At 55.2% G+C, this 14,181-nt stretch overlaps 1 non-coding gene across 1 annotated transcript; it reads left to right on the plus strand.

Annotated features, from left to right (window-relative positions):
* Positions 1-12,978: 12,978 nt before the first annotated feature.
* On the plus strand, positions 12,979-13,052 carry TRNAN-GUU (transfer RNA asparagine (anticodon GUU)). Its single transcript has one exon. It is a non-coding gene; the product is annotated as a tRNA-Asn (tRNA).
* The last annotated feature ends 1,129 nt before the right edge of the window (positions 13,053-14,181 follow it).

Below are 14,181 nucleotides of genomic sequence, written 5' to 3' on the forward strand. Positions count from 1 at the left end.
ACACGCAGCAGCCCCATTTCCTCTTGCCCTGGCCACACACTAGGAACAAGAGCAGCAATCCAGGCTCTCCATTTGTGCAGCACCTTGCACAGCGGCGTTCTGCTCCATGACTAGGGCTCCCAGCTGCTGTGAGAAGACAAGGAGGAAATAACCATCATGCAGACATTGATGGCGAAATTCCCATTGCCTGGGACAGTGCCTGACGCTTGCTCTAGAGCGTGTTCACATGGGGACTGTATGAAAAGCGCAGGCGGTCATTTTAGTATCATAGTATCATAGTAGCACAGAGCTGGAAGAGCCCTCAGAAGGTCATCAAGTTCAGCCCCCTGCTCAAGGCAGGACCAATCCCAATTTTGGAAGAACACGCTGCAGGCCACTGGCAGCAAACGTTCCCTGGGCTGCTCGTGCTCCAAGGCACTTCAGCCTCCTTAGCAGGGATGTAACAGCGGAGTCGATTAACCGATAAGCAAAAGCTCCGGTGAATGCTCTAGGCTACACACATCCCCCCCTACCCCTACATTTCTAGCAGGCTGGCCAGCAGCCCAGCTCAGTCCTGGGTCATTCTGGGTCTGGGCCCTGCCCTCGCTGTGGCTCTGCATTTAAAGTGTATTAGAGCCAGGTGGGCAGGGAGCCTGGTTCAGTTCTGGCTCGTGCCGGGTCTGGAAGCTCAGCCCCTCCCCTAGACAGGGGCTGCTGCCATCCTGTGCTGCTGCCTCTATATCAGAGACAGCAGCGCCGGGCGACAGGCAGATGGTCCGTGAGGGGAGCTGGTTTTTAAACTGGCTCCCCTTGTGGTCCAGTTTCCACCTGGCATCCCATGCTGCTGCCTCTGATACAGAGGCAGCAGCACAGAGTGGCAGGTGGCTCCTCGGGAGTGGGGCCGGAGCGCACTGGCTTTTGGCCCCACCCCCGGGGACTATAGAACAGTCGACAAACCGAAAAGAATTCACAAGGTTACTCGACTATTCGATTAACCGATATTTAACATCCCTACTCCTTAGCGTTTCTGTAGCATCTTTCGTGTGCAGAGCATTGCCCGGATATCAACGAGTGAACCCTCGCAAGGGCGGCTGGGAGGCTGGGGACCAGAGTCAGGCAGCTTTTAGTATGAAACTTTCCAGTGAAAAAAGAGCAGAGACAGTGACACGTAAACGCTTCTGCTGGTTTCCTGAATTGCTTTGGTTGAAATAAACCCTTCGAACCGCACTGAACGAAATCAGCGTGTTTCAGTGGTTTGGTTCAAAACCACCTTTCATTGCACAATAGCCCTTGAATTTTATTTAAAAAAGTAAATCAAAACCATTTAAAAAGTGAAATAAAACATCGATGTTGTCAAAACAACCGTTTGATTAAGAACAAAGTTTTTACTTTTCTATAGGACAAAAAGTATTGATGGCAGCGGCGGGTATAGGGCAGGGCGAGCGGGCGGCTGCCCCGGGCCCCGCGCCAGCGCCGGTGTTTTAAAACTCTCACCCGCCCTGCTGAGAGCAGGGTCGGCAGCCTGGGGCCCGCGCGGGAGCCCGACGTGGCGCTTTGGAAGCTCGAGCCCCGCCCCCCCCCCCACAGCAGGCAGCCCGCGCAGGCGCTGCAGCGGCCGGAGCAAACCCCGGGCCCTTTGTGATGTAGGAGCTGCGAGCCAGCAGGGGAGGGTCCCTCGGGGCCGCTCCCGCCCCCCCCCCCCCGCACAAGCCCATTGGCTGGACCTGGACAATGGCAGCTGCGGGAACCCACCAATCACCGCTCCCCTCAGGATTTTAATCCCCCAGCACATGGCCAGGCAGCGCCTGTGGGAGAAACGGGCGAGCGGCGCTTCTAGGTAAGTGGCCACTCCCACTGCGATATCTGCACCCACATAACCCTCCTCCCAGACCCTGCACCCCAACCCCCTCCCTGGGGCACAGTCCAGACCCCCCCAGGCCTGCTGGTCCCTGGCCTGCTTGTGTGGTCCCCAGCTGAGTTTTCTGTGCGATCAGTGTCCCCTAGCCCAAGAGAGGTTTCCCACCCCCCCACAAATACAGGAGGTCCCTGCTTTATAACAGCTCGATTTACAACCCTCCCCCCCACATTATGACCTTTTTCCAAAGTGGGGAAGAGGCCAAAATCCCCCAATTGACGTCCTTGGCCTAGTGTACATGCAGGCTGGAGTTAGCACGAGGGTTGCCAGGTGTCAGGTATTGGCCCCCACAGTCCAGTATTTGTGGCTTCTGTCAGGTAAAAAAACCCAGAAAATACCGGACCAGTAAAATGTCTGGGATTTCCACTTTTTCTCAGCTGGAAAGCCACTTGGGATATTCCTTCCCTGCCATGTCTGGTGGGGGTGGGGAGTGTGAGATTTAAAGGTGCCATGTTTATTTTGGGGGGGGAGGAGAGCACTTTTTTTGCTCAACATTTGGACATCCCCCCCTTTTTATTAAGGCAGAATTTTGTTTCAAAATGAATTACAATATAATTAGAATAAAATTATCCAACTAAATTAAGTTTATCGCATTTACCCAATTCACATTTAATATGAAAATAGCCTTCAATTTGTGCATTTGATGCCTTTTTTCTATTTTTTTCTCCAAAGGGGGGCCCAGAGAAATTGTGCTGCCTTGGGCCCCGCAAAACTCTCATCCGCCCCTGATTGATGGTTTTCATTTTGCTTTGACCCCAGTTTTCTGGTTTTTTTGTGACACAGAGCCTCATTGGTACCAACAGGGGCAGGGTTCATTGCTCTTCGCAAACAACTCCTGTCTCACACCTGACAAACTCACTTCACTTAAGGGCTGATTTACTCTGGGAACTTACTGCAGCACAGCTACATCTCTCCGGGGTGCAAAAAATCCAACCCTTCTTGAGAGACAGAGTTATGCCGATCTGCCCCCCTGTGTAGCCAGCTCTGGGTGGATGGAAGAATTCTTGCACTGGCCACACTTTCCCTGGCTGAGCAAATACGTCACCTAACAAAATTCATTTGTTTCCTTCTCCAAAGTGTGTGTAGACAGCAGGTGATTTTTCGGAATCATTTCTTATAAGAAACAATTTGCCAGCTAATCTCAGTGGCTATCTCTGGCCCTGGGTTGCAGTTGGAGAGTCTTTGAGATCAAAGAGCTTTGCATAGTTTGGCTGGGATGCAAAGATCTCCTGATTGATTTGAGTTCTGGACTGGATGAGGGTGATTCAGTGTCACGTTTCCAGTGCAAACACTCATGTTTACAAGGGGCAAATATTGCTTCCCCTCAGTGGGCTCCAAATGTTTACTTTGAATGTGCTGATTCAGGGAACACTTCTGCCACCAAACACATCTCTGGCCCGTTCCTCCGGAGCAAGTGCAAAACTGGCAAGAAACCTGGCCCTGGCAATTTCTTCTAATATTAGCGTGCGTGGGAAGGCGAGGGGAGAGTAGGTTGCAGTTCTGTTTAGCCCCTTAGCTACAGCTCCACATTTCCCCCCCTCCCTGTATGTCTACACCGCACACTTAATTCGGAATAAGCTTCTCCGGAAGAAATACCGCAAAACGAGTCCGAGGCCGGTTCCCCTAATGTGGATGCACTACCTCGAGTTAGAGCCCCAGGAGGCAGTACTAGGGAGTAGTTAGTTTGAATGGCCCTGGGGAGGAGCTATTTCAAAATAGCAGTGGTGCAGCATCCTCATTACAGCTGTTTCGGAAGGGGCGTTATTCCTCATGGAAAGAGGTTTATGGAAGTCGGACTAAGCGGCCTGTTGTTTCGAATTTATTTTGAACTAACAGACTTGCTGTGTAGACGCTCGCATTGTCATTCCGGAATAACGCCGCCGTGTAGTCGCGCCCTAGGAGAGCCATAACCCAGCTAGTTTGCATCTGGAAATAAAGGGCCATGTGACAAAGCCCTGCTCAGCCAGAGCTTCCTCTGTGACCTTAGTCGAGTTACTGGGGCCCAGGCCCTCCAACGCAGGGAGGGTCCGAGCGCCCACTGAAGTCTATGGAATTTAGGAGCCTAATGCTTGGGGGAATCTTGGCCACAGCGTGTGTGGGCCTGAGCCCCTGGCTGTGCTGCGGGGGGGACAGTGCTGCCCTTCTCCGCTGGATGTGGTGGGTACCCATGTCCGTGGGGCTCTGCAGGGTGGAGCTGTGGTGCAGCTGTTGCCTTGAAGACTCTGCGCTAATTTCATTAGTGGCTTCCGGAGGGTTGGTGTGGGCGGGGTTTGGTCCAGGGAGACCTTGGCTGCTCATATTTAAATTGCCTCTCCCAGAGGTCCTGTTATGGGGCCCTGTCAGCTTGTTGACAGTCTGGAGGGATTCCCATGAGTGGTTCACACTAGAGCTACAGGGGCCTCCTGCTATGGCTGACTGAGGCCCAGAAGGCTGGAGTTGCCAGATGGTTTCAACAAAAATACTGGACACACTTGACATTCCATCACCATCCACATTCCATCGCATGTCGAAAATACCGGACACTGATATTTTCTCATTTCTATTTTCTCAGTTGGTTTCCCGAACAAAGGCTCAAATACTGGACTGTCTGGTTCAAAACCGGAAGGCAGGGTCCTGCTCTCCCTTATGCTGGGAGTGACTCCCTTGCCTGCAGAGGGGTTACTCTGGGTGTGTCTACACTGCACCCTTAGCTCAAAATAAGCTGTGCAATTTGTGCTTTGCAAATTGCGTAGCTTATTTCGAGTTAATTTCAAAATAGCTTATTTTGAAATAGAGCGCTATTCCGAAATGCCCCTTATTCCTCATGGAACGAGGTTTAGGAACATCGGAATAGCAAGCCCGTTATTCTGAAAGCTGTTTCGAAATAACCTGGGCACACTGTCAAAATGTGGAAAACGCTATTTCGGGATACCAGAAGTATCCCAAAATAGCACCGCTGTCTAGATGCTCCCTCTGGTTTTCATCTGTGACAGGGATCAGAACTTCACCTGGGCCATGTCTACACTAGGAAAAAGTAGGGGTTACAAGAGTCGGAGTAAGAAGTCCTTCAGCTCAACATTATGTCGAAATAATGGCTTGTAGTGTGGACACGGATGATGTTATTTCAGAATAATGTCAGATGTACCCTCAGGCTACATCTACACTGCACAGTTATTTCAGATACGCTATTCTGGAATAGTTATTCCGAAATAACTTAGTTTGAAATAGCACATCTACACTGTAGGGAAACCTCAAAATTAATCCGAGGCCGGCTTCCCTAATGTAGACGTGCTATCTCGATGCAGGTGTGCTGCATGGAGACCACAGCGCCCAAACGGTCACTTGCGCCACTTACTCCCCTGGGGCGGCCCAACTGAGCGGCGCAGAAGTCAGCCGAGCACCACGGCAGGAGGCAAAGGACGTGACTGAGGCAACAGCGCCCCCCAGAGGGAACAGCCAGCATTTCAGCCACAGCGCCACCCAGAGGGAACAGCCAGAATTTCAGCCACAGCGTCCCCCAGAGGGAACAGCCAGCATTTCAGCCACAGCGCCCCCCAGAGGGAACAGCCAGCATTTCAGCCACAGCGTCCCCCAGAGGGAACAGCCAGAATTTCAGCATTACAGACTCTCAGACACTGAGCTACTATCTATGGCTGTGTCCAGACTCAGGGGTTTTTTCGAAAAAACATCCCCTGCGTCCAGACTCAAGCCGCGTTCTTTCGAAATTAATTCGAAAGAACGCGGCTTTTCTTTCGATGGCGGTAAACCTCAATTTACGAGGAAGAACGCCTTCTTTCGAAAGTTCCTCTTTCGAAAGAAGGTGTTCTTCAATGTAAATAGGGCTTCTTCGAAAGAGAGCATCCAGACTCACTGGATGCTTTCTTTCGAAAAAGCAAGCCGCTTTTTCGAAATTTCTCCGTGCAGTCTAGACGCTCTCTTTCGAAAGAGGCTTGCAGTCTAGACATAGCCTATATGACTAGCCGATTAGCCCATCATAAAACGGGATTTTCAGGTCTTCTCTCCTGAGCTCTCTCGCTCTGTCATTCTCTGTCTCTCTCTCTCAGCTCTCCTCCACCTCCTGCCTCTCTCTCCGTCTCTCTTTCTCTTCTCCCCCTCCTGCCTCTCTCTCCCCTCCGTCTCTCCCCGATCCCTTTCCCCGTCTACGTCCCTCCCACCATGGCGCTTGGCTGAGTGCTGCCTGCTCATCCGGGCTGCCGTGAGGGAGGGGGGCAGGGCGGTGACATACACGGCTGGGGGGCGGGGCCGTGTACGTCACTGCCCCACCCCATCCCCTTTCTCCTTCTGCAACAGGGGAGCCCAAACAGCCCCTTGCACTGCTGGCTCCCCCGGCGGCCTGGCTGAGGGGCGCAGCACTCAGCTGAGTGCCACAGTGGGAGGGGAAGGGGGGGCGGTGACCTACATGGCCCTGCCCCCGGCCGTGTACGTCAGTGCCCCGCCCCCTTTCCCTCCTGCCATGGTGGCTGGGCTGAGTGCTGCGCCCCTTAGTCGGGCCCCGGTGGGGGAGGGGAAGAAGGGGTGGTGACGTACACGGCCCCACCCCCTGGCCATGTACGTCACCACCCCGCCCCTCCTCCCCTGCAGTGGCCCAGCTGAACGCACAACACTCAGCCCAGCTGCCACGGCGGTAGGGGAAGGGGGACGGGGTGGTGACGTACATGGCCGGGGGCGGGGCAATCTACGTCACCACCCCCTTTCGCCTCTCCCGTGGCGGCCCCGCTGAGGGGCGCACCACTCAGCGCCACGGCGGGAGGAGGAAGGGGGGGCGGTGACGTACACGGCCCCGCCCCCTTTCCCCTCCCACCGGGGCCCAGCTGAGCGGCGCAGCGCTCGGCCGAGTCACCACGGAGGGAGGGGAAGGGGGGCGGGGCACTGACGTACACGGCCAGGGGGCGGGGCCATGTACGTCAGCGTTGCACTATAGATATGATAACTTTGCTGTGTAGACGCACTCTGAGTCTACACCAGGGGTGGGCAAAAGGGCCTCTGCCCAGATCCGGCCCGCCACGCAGGTGGATCCGGCCCACGGAAGCTCTGCTGCTCCCCCGCCCCCAGGCCAATCAGGGCCTAGGGACAGGGGATCATGCGGCACGCCGGAGGGCAGGGAGGGAGAGACGTTGCCCGTAGAAATGTCTGTCCCAGCGGAGGACATTGGAAGAGTAGGGAGGAGCTGCTGTGGGCAGAGGCTCCAGTGGGTTTTAAAGGAAACATGGGAGCAAGCGGATCGGAGCAGCCCTGTGGCCCATCACACGTGGACTCAGGGCTCCATGCTTCAGGGGACAGCTCAGGAGCCTCCTGTTCGGCAGCTGTGGGGTCCCGCCCCCCGCAGGGCTGTGAGCAGGGCCCCTGGGCCTGGCCAGGGCAGTGAGGCGCCATGGGGGTGACTCACAGGGCTGGGGAGCCGTGGCTCTAGGATGTCTCTGCTCACAGCCCCGGAGGGGACGGCTCGCCTGGCAGTTCCTGGTTAGCACGAGCCTGCGGCAGGAACAAGCTGATTAGGCAGAACAGTAGCGTGAGCAGCAAATTAAGCTGCTGACTTTGTGGGTCGCCTGAGCCCCTCCATAAGGAACCACAGATCAGTGGGCAGAGGCCTCCTGCCTGCCAGTCCTGCCCATCCCCAGTGCCGCCTGCGGCTCCAGGGCAGCCCAACCAGCCCCAAGCCTGGGCCCCGGAGAAACAGCGCTGGGAGGAGAGGGGTGAGAAGTGCTGAGAGCCAGCCTGGAGCCCTCTTCCCTCTGGGCTTGGTGGCGCTGGGGGTGCTGCGCGTCTAGCGGGGGGCCCGGGGAAGGGGTTGCTGCTTGCTGGCTGGGGCTCAGCTGGGATCCACACGGAGCACCCACCCTCTGGGTGTGGTTCACTGTCCCGCCGGAAGGCACCGCGCCCACTGGAGGAGAGAACGATGCGTCTGCTCTGCCGCCTAGCTGAGGGCGCTGCCTTTTTGCTCAGCTGTAGCGGCTTCCGCACGACACTCCAGAGGTGGCAGGTTCGCCTGTTGGCCTCACCTGCTGGGGCATCCCGCAGGCAGGAGCTGGTCGGTGGCTGTAGCAGGTCCCATGAGCACTGCAAGGATTTGCCCAGGCCCAGAAGGGGCCGGGAGTCTTTGCCCCCAGCCACTCACCCAGGTACGAGGGGCATCTCAGACCCTACGAGCCCAGGAGGGCAGCAGGGCCCCAGGGCCGGGTTGGCTGCCATGGACACCAGCAGGAGACATGCGGAGGCCTGACCCCGCCCTGCCCAGCGCACTCTGGGATATGGCCCTGCCCGCTCTGCTCAGGTCACAGAGCTGCTGCACTGATGAGCTGATCGGCCCCTGGGTGTCCAGTGTTCGGGGAAGGCAGAGTCGGAGCTGTTTAAAATATCAGCCCAGAGGAAAATCCGTCCCGAGCCTCGCCCCTCCACTGAGAAGACTGCCAGGGGATCCGGTGACACAGCAGGGCCAGAGGGCCAGAGGGAGCCAGGGGCAGGGCCGAACTAGGAGTGGGGATGGCTTGTAGCCTCACCTGTAAGATCCAGTTGGTCTTTGTCAGGGCTCCTCTGTAGCTTCGCCTCCTCTGAGTCATAAGAACATAAGGACGGCCCGACTGGGTCAGACCAGCCCACTGTCCTGTCGGCCCACAGTGGCCAATATCAGTTGCCTCAGAGGGAGGGATCACAACAGGGAATCCTCACGTGATCCCTGCCGTCACCCACTTCCAGAGAAACAAAGGCTAGGGACACCATTCCTACCCATCCTGGCTAATAGCCATTGATGGACCTAACCTCCAGGAATCTCTTTTTTGAACCCTGTTAAAGTTCTAGCCTTCACCACATCCTCTGGCAAGGAGTTCCACAGGTTTACTGTGCGCTGAGTGAAGACAAACTTCCTTTTGTTTGTTTTAAACCTGCTGCCTATTCATTTCATTTGGTGACCCCCTAGTTCTTATATTGGGGGAATAAGTAAATAATTTTTCTTTATTCACTTTTTCCATAGTGGTCATGATTTTATAGACCTCTAGCATATCCCTCTGTCGGCAGAGGGATGTAAATGGAGCACTTTGAAAGTGCAAATGAAGCCGGGATTTAAATATCTTGTGCTTCATTTGCATAATCATATAATGGTGCTTTTTTAAAAAAACACTATTTCAAAATTGAAACCGCAGTCTAGACACGGTTCTTTCAAAAATGGGGCGCGTTTTCGAAAGATCCTGAGGTTTACAGGATCCCTGTGGATTTCTTCCTCTTCCTCTTCTTCATCGTTGTCCTCAGGGAGACGTGTGTCCACACTCTTGGAGAGGAACATGTTCTCTCCCCGTCAGCATCTCCACAAGGTGCCAGAGTGGCTGCAGACACAGTCTTTTCATGATGGGTAGGAGCTTCCATGAGCCTTTGGTTTCCTCTGGCGAGGCCTGTGCTTGGGCCAACACTCTGTGCACATGGATCTCTCTGCTCCCTTGAGGAGTGTCTTTGAAACAAGGAATGAAGCCTGGAATAAAAAAAGGAGCAAAAGGGTTTTTCTGTCCTTGAAAACAAGGGAATTAGTTTGCCCAGGATTCCGAGACACAGGAGCAGTCTTTTGAAACCAGCAGCTCTTCTAAGAGCCAGATCTGGTTTGTAGAACCCAGTCCAAGGTGAAGACACATGGGGCTGTGGGTGAGACAGGAATTTTTGAGGGGAATTTCTAGGGCCTGTGTTGTGCAGGAGGTCAACTAGATGAGCAGGGCTGTCCCTTCCGGCTTTACCGCCTGGGAAGCTAGGAGACGATGACCCTAAAGTTGGCTTTAAGTGCTCGTATCAACGTTGCTGCTCCATACAAGAGAACAGGCTTTGTCTGAGGTTTTCTTAGGGAGAGGTCCCTGGGCCCCTGTTCCCTTTTTCTCATAGCAGCCCCTCCTGCTCTAGAAGGCTATGCCTACACTGTAGCTTTCTTCCGCAAAAGCTTATGCAAATGAAACGTGGAGTGGAATATCGCCATGCTTCATTTGCATAATTAATTAGCAGTCACTTTTGGGCAAGAGGCATTTGCACAAAAAGGAGCTGTGGAGTATAGCCTCAGGATATGTCTATACTACTAGGGCAGTGGTGCCCGCCGGCGCATTTGTGCGCGCCTGCCGACAACCTGGGTCTGCCCCGCCCCTGGTGCACAGCGCACCGGCGCCGGGTGCGTGGTGCTCGGGTGGCCCCAGCCCTGGGGCACATGCGGGCACTCCGGCGCGTGGCACTCGAGCAGCGCCGGTGCCAGCCCCAGGTGCGTGGCTTGGGCGGCAGCGCCGGCCCTGGGCCCATGGCACAAGGCACTCGGACGGCCCCAGCCCCGGCCCTGGGGCACATGCCGGCACTGGGTGCAAGGGCATCCCCATCCCCTGGCGTGCCCCAGGATGCACGTCCCTGCCCCTGGGCGCCTGGCGTGTGAGTGGCCCCACCCCCGGGCACCCGGGAGCCTCTAAAGGTTGGGGACCACTGTACTAGGGTATTTCAAAATAAGCTATTTTGGAATAATAACTCCTGAAATAGCTATTTCAAAATAACAGATCCACACTACAGGGAAGCCTTGAAATCAGTCCGAGGCAAGCTCCCCTAGGCTATGTCTACACTGACGGCTTCTTGTGCAAGAACATCTTGCGCAACAGTTCTTGTTCAAGAAGTATTGTGCAAGAACACGTCCACGCTGCCATGTGCGAGATGTGCTTTTGCGCAAGAGCATCCATGGCAGTGCAGACGCTCACTTGTGCAAGAAAGCTCTGATGGCCGTGCGTCCACGCTGCCCTCTTGCGCAAGAAGCCCTCTCTCGCCACGCCGTACTGTAAATCTTCTTGCTCAAGAGTGGGTGGGCAGTGTGGACGCTCAGCAGATAGTTGCGCAAGAAAGGCCGCTGCTGCACAAGAACCCACCAGTGTAGACATAGCGCTAATGTGGACCCGCTACCTCCATTTAGAGCCCCAGAAGTCTCTGGGGAGTAGTTACTTTGAATGGCCCTCTGGAGGAGCTATTTCGAAATAGCAGCTGTGGAGCGTCCACACTACCACTATTTTGAATTAACTATTTCAAAATAGGTCTTATTACTCATGAACTGAGGGTTTATTATTCTGGAATAAGAACCCTGTCATTTGAAAATAATTTCGAAATAACGGGCTTGCTGTGTTGACGCTCACCTAGTTATTTCAAAATTAAACGTGAGTTAAAAAGCCTCTTATTAAACCCCACAGCTCTGTGCACAGAATGTTGGGACTCTAGCAACAGATGGGAAGCAAGCAGAAAATCAATTACCTTCCATTCCCATCAAATCAAGTAAAAGGAATACAAGATAGTCAGCTACAAGGTTAGAAGGGCTGGAAGGATGGATTAGCAGCAGAAAATATTTAATTACTTTCAAATATTTCAAAATTTAGTACTTATTAGAGCATGAAAAACAACCAGTAAACTTACAATTAAGAATTTTACACGCTACTTAAAACATTGAATCAGAAGCTAGGTCGCCAACAAAATACAAAGAAATGACTCCTAGGCCCATAACAAATTTAGACAGGAGTTCATTTAAACCCATTTCCTGGAACAGAATGCAAGGGGGAATTTGCACAAACATTTTAGATAGTCGAGAGGAAGATAGATCAGAATTACCCCAGAGATTTGAATTCTAACTCCAGTTCTGTATGTGTTTGAGTCCGTTCCCAAAATTCCCTCTCCCCCTTTCCTTCGTTCTTTCCATTGATGATTCTGAAGGACTGTCACCTTGTGATTTTTGGCTCTGACTCTAAGGGATGAATTGAGCTGGGAATGTAGCTGCAACACTCTGCTCCCTTTGGCCTAGCCTGGCCTGACCTGGACTACCTGAAATCCACTCTAGCACATGGGCTGCGCAGACCTCTGGGCCTGTCTCATGCCTCCCCTGGGAAGCGTGGCCGTGCAAACTGAGCCCCAGTCGCAGCTCCCGAGGTTTCCTGTGCAGCCTTGGACTTGCATGGCTGCCATGGTTTCTCTTTGGAAGGGACTCGGTCCCGCTTGGACAGGCGACTCGCCCGTGTGACTCCAAACGCCATCTTGTGGCTGTCTTTTTCCCCCACAGCCAGAACACCAGGATTGGCCTCCCACGGCAGAAGATGCAAAAGGCCCTGGAAGGAAAGCCCTCCTGCTTTTTTACCTCGGGAGGATGTGGGCTACCAACCGAAGCTCTGAGCCAAGGACTGAAGGACCCGTCCAAGCCGTGGCCGTACTCCCGAGACTTGACCGAAGCCAGCTCTCTCTTCCATGACTGCTGCAAGCCTCAACCGAGAACGTGGCGAGTGCTGCCCGTGCTCCCACAATTCCCTCTCCCCCTTTCCATTGAGGATTCTGAAGGACCGTCAGCTGGTGATTTTTGGCTCTGACTGTAAGGGATGAATTGAGCCGGGAACGTAGCTGGTCCTCTTGGGCTGGGCAGAAGCTTTTGATGGGATGAGATGGGTTTTGGTCAGCCGGCGTGTGCCTAAAGAGCGTGGGTGGTGGCGATGCGGGAGAAGCGGCGCGTCGGAGGGAATTGCTCGCGTGTCCTGTTGTTGAGCAGTATGGCGAAGGCAGAAGTTCTCTTTGTGAGGGGTTTGGCGTGCCTGGGAGTAGTAGAGCAAGGCCAGTGTTGATGCTGTGGCAGCTCTTTGTCTAGGCGTTTTGTCTAGGCCTGAATGAAGGCTCTGGGTAGCGTGGTCCAGAAGTGCTTTGTTCCACGAGCGTCTGGAGAGCCTCCCTGGCGCGCTCCCTGAGCGGGTCCCGGCGGCCCTTGTGGGTGGGAAAAGGGCAGGAGGAAGCCCTGTTGCCTGAGGACAGAAGAGGAGGCCTCCGTGCCTCCCACACAGGAAGCGGGGGGCTGCCGAGAGCTTCCCCGCAGGCGGCATCCTGGCCTGGCCTTTAGCTACTTGCAGCCTGGAGTGAAGGCGCGGAGTCAAAAGAGGTCAGCCCACACGTAGCAGAGGATGGTTTCGATCCATTGACCTCTGGGTTATGGGCCTAGCACGCTTCCGCTGCGCCACTCTGCTCCCTTTGGGCTAGACTGCCCGCAATCCACTCTAGCACCTGGGCTGCACTGGCACGGCCAGGCAGAGGAGCAGGCTGCTAGGCAGCGTTTCGGAAACCCCTTCGAGGTCTCTGTGGCGCAATGGGTCAGCGCGTTTGGCTGTTAACCAAAAGGATGGTGGTTCGAGCCCACCCAGGGACGTGGCTACGCTCGGCCTCCTGGCGCTTGCTAGCGGGCTCCCTTTTGCCACCTCCAAGCCATCCCTCTCGGCCTCGGTGAGGTCATCTTGTGGCCGGCAAGGTTCAGGGGCCGTGCCGTGCCACAGGAGCCCGTCTCCCAGCAACCGCGCCGGGGCCTCGGCCTCAGGGCTTAAGCCCCGAGCCCAAGCGCGAAAGCTCCAGCCGGGCAGGTGTCGCTCCCCTCCCGCCTCTACGCCAGCTGAGAGGGAGAAACGCACGAGCCGCGCGGGTTCTTAGCCGCCTCCCTCCTGCGGGCCTGTTTGCTGCGCAGACCTCTGGGCCTGTCTCATGCCTCCCCTAGGAAGCGTGGCCGCGCGAACTGAGCCCCAGTCGCAGCTCCCGAGGTTTCCTGTGTAGCCTTGGACTTGCATGGCTGCCATGGTTTCTCTTTGGGAGGGACTCGGTCCCGCTTGGACAGGCGACTCGCCCGTGTGACTCCAAACGCCATCTTGTGGCTGTCTTTTTCCCCCACAGCCAGAACACCAGGATTCGCCTCCCACGGCAGAAGATGCAAAAGGCCCTGGAAGGAAAGCCCTCCTGCTTTTTTACCTCGGGAGGATGTGGGCTACCAACCGAAGCTCTGAGCCAAGGACTGAAGGACCCGTCCAAGCCGTGGCCGTACTCCCGAGACTTGACCGAAGCCAGCTCTCTCTTCCATGACTGCTGCAAGCCTCAACCGAGACCGTGGCGAGTGCTGCCCGTGCTCCCACAATTCCCTCTCCCCCTTTCCATTGAGGATTCTGAAGGACCGTCAGCTGGTGATTTTTGGCTCTGACTGGAAGGGATGAATTGAGCCGGGAACGTAGCTGGTCCTCTTGGGCTGGGCAGAAGCTTTTGATGGGATGAGATGGGTTTTGGTCAGCCGGCGTGTGCCTAAAGAGCGTGGGTGGTGGCGATGCGGGAGAAGCGGCGCGTCGGAGGGAATTGCTCGCGTGTCCTGTTGTTGAGCAGTATGGCGAAGGCAGAAGTTCTCTTTGTGAGGGGTTTGGCGTGCCTGGGAGTAGTAGAGCAAGGCCAGTGTTGATGCTGTGGCAGCTCTTTGTCTAGGCGTTTTGTCTAGGCCTGAATGAAGGCTCTGGGTAGCGTGGTCC

This window comes from Pelodiscus sinensis, chromosome 25, assembly GCF_049634645.1.
Source record: "Pelodiscus sinensis isolate JC-2024 chromosome 25, ASM4963464v1, whole genome shotgun sequence".
Classification (NCBI taxonomy): domain Eukaryota; kingdom Metazoa; phylum Chordata; order Testudines; family Trionychidae; genus Pelodiscus; species Pelodiscus sinensis.